Raw genomic sequence first — 2,999 nt, 5'->3', positions numbered from 1 at the left:
TGAGTGTGTTTGTGTGTGCGTGAGTGTGTTTGTGTGTGCGTGAGTGTTTGTGCGTGTGTGTGTTTGTATGTGTGAGAGCGTGTGTGTGTTTGTGTGTTTGTGTGTGTTTGTGCGTGTGTGTGTTTGTATGTGTTTGTATGTGTGCGTGAGTGTGTTTGTATGTGTGCGTGTGTGTGTGTATGTGTGCGTGTGTGTGTGTGTATGTGTGCGTGTGTGTGTGTGTGTGCATGCGTGCGTGTGTTTGTATGTGTGCATGCGTGTGTGTGCGTGTTTGTGCGTGCATGTGTGAGGGAGCGTGTGTGCGTGCATGTGTGAGCGTGAGAGTGCGTGTGTGTTTGTGAGAGTGTATTCGTGTGTGTGTGAGAGTGTATAGTGTAGTAGGGTCACCTGTAGTGCAATGTGAACCCAAGATCCCGATTGAGGCCATCCACATGGGTACCAAACTTGGCTATCAGCCTCTGCTCAGCAACTCTGCTTTGTTGTGTATCCCAAAGTCCGCCTTGGAGGACATTTACCCAAAGATCCAAGGTGGAATGACCTTAACTGCTGAAGTGTTCCTCCATTGGGAGTGAACATCCCTGTTTGGCGATTGTTGTGCGGTGTCTATTAATCCATTGTTGTAGCGTTTGTGTGGTTTCGCCAATATACCAGGCTTCAGGGCATCCTTGTCTGTCTTATATGTTGCAGGCAATGTGAGTATCTGCTGTGCACGTGATGGGTGGTGTTCCCACATGTGATGGTAGTGTCCATGTCGAAGATCTGACGTCTTGCAGAGGTTACCATGTCAGGGTTGTATAGTGTTGTGGTCGATGTTGTCCTGAAGGCTGGGTAGTTTGCTGCGAATAATGGTCTGTTTAAGGTTTGGTGGTTGTTTGCAGGCAAGAAGTGGAGGCATGGGGATGATCTTGGTGAGATGCTCATCGTCATTGACAACGTGTTGAAGGCTGCGAAGAACATGGTGTAGTTTCATGCTGTAGCATGTCGGAACTGGCGATTGATGAGTTGAGCATTGTATCCTGTTCCTATGAAGGTGTCCTTCAACACACTCAACACTCTCTCTCTCTCCCCCCCCCCCCTCCCCCCCACCCACACACACACACACACACACACACACACACACACACGTAAATCTATGGGGTGAATTTGTATTGGCAGATACATTCTATTTTGTTCAAAAAGCACACAATTTATAGACAGTCAAAATGGCATTCTATAAATTCCTACTTTAGAAATAAAACCTGTCTGACTCCAAACCAAAACACAAACAGATTCTAAACAACGCCTCGCACCTAATATGCATTGTCTGACCTGGATAATAATTGAGGCCCTTAAGTGAGTAATTAATGACGAATTATGAGCTGAAATTCAGTGTCAACAATACTAACTGAGCATTGGACAGTGCTGACAAAGCCGGAAACATGATAAGGAAAACCTGCCCTGTTTACTTACCAGGTCCCAACACAATGACCAATAATGGACTTTGGTTAGATGATGGCCAGACCTTGAGAGTGGGGGGAAGGCTGAACCTTGTGTCATGTATGTTACTAAAGTGGCACATTCCGAACTAGCTCTGATACTGCAATGTCAGGTTCTGTTAGCCCTGGTTCCTGATCACCAACCTGTTGCAATGCAGGGACAAACAGAATGACTGCAGCAAAAAACAAAAATATCTGGGACATCTCACATTACATTGAAACATCAACTTTTAAAACCAAAAGCATTGTGGATGCTGTAAATCAGGAACAAAAACAAAGTTGCTGGAAAAGCTCAGCAAGTCTGGCAGCATCTGTGAAGTAAAAATCAGAGTTAATGTTTTGGGTCTGGTCACTGGATCCGAAATGTTAACGCTGATTGTTTCTTTACAGATACTGCCAGATGTGCTCAGCTTTTCCAACAACTTTGTTTTTGTATCAACTTTTAAAAATTCAATTGTGGGATTGAGCATTGCTGGCCAGGCCAACGTTTATTGCCCACGGAGGTCACATGTTGAAACGTGCTGTCCATGGATACTTGGTGAGCTACTGCACTGCTTCTTGTAGATGGTGCACCTTGATGCTACTGTTGTCAGTGGTGAAGCGATGAATGTTGAAGATGAATTGTCAATCGATGGAGCTGCTTATCCTGTGTTGTCTGTGCTTTGGCCACTTTGACCAGTTTATGTAGTTAAAAACACGAGGATAGTGAAGAAGGCGTTTGGTATGCTTGTCTTTATTGGTCAGTGCATTAAGTATCTGTATAGGAGTTCGGAGGTCATGTTAGTTAGGCCACTTTCGGCATTCTGCTTTCAGTTTTGGTATCCCTGCTATATGAAGGACGTTGTGAAACTTGAAAGGATTCGGAAAAGATTTACAAGGATGATGCCAGAGTTGCAAGGTTTATACTATAGGGAGAGGCTGAATATGCTGGGGCTGTTTTCCCTGGAGTATCAGAGGCTGAGGGGTGACCTTGTGGAGGTTTATAAAATCATGAGGGGCATGGATAGGATAAATAGTCAAGGTCTTTTCCCTGGGATGGGAGAGTCCAAAACTGGAGGGGCATAGGTTTAAGGTGAGAGTGGCAAGATTTAAAAGGGACCAAAGGGGCAACTTTTTCATGCAAAGGGTGGTGCGTGTACAGAATGAGCTGAGGCAGAGGCAGGTACAATAACAACATTTTAAAAGATATATGAATAGTAAAGGTTTAGAGGGAAAATGGCTGAATGCTGCCAAATGGGACTAGATTAATTTAGGATATCTGGTCGGCATGGACGAGTTGGATCAAAGGGTCTGTTTCCCTGCTGTACAACTCTATTACTCTATGACTCAATTTACCTAAGTGCACTTGTTGGTGAGGCAGACAAAGGGGCTAAAATTCAGTTTACAGTCCAACCCGATTTTATTAACAAGATATTCCTTATCAAAAAAGCCATGTAAGTATTTCCCAAATTCCACACTACTTACTTTCTGTCTAGCTCTCCCTGTCTGAGAAAGGATATTACCCTGAACAATGCTGAACTGGGC

The sequence above is a fragment of the Rhincodon typus genome, chromosome 27 (genome assembly GCF_021869965.1).
Source record: "Rhincodon typus isolate 14 chromosome 27, sRhiTyp1.1, whole genome shotgun sequence".
Classification (NCBI taxonomy): domain Eukaryota; kingdom Metazoa; phylum Chordata; class Chondrichthyes; order Orectolobiformes; family Rhincodontidae; genus Rhincodon; species Rhincodon typus.
The sequence above is the reverse complement of the archived record's forward strand: the minus strand, read 5'-3'. Positions refer to the sequence as shown.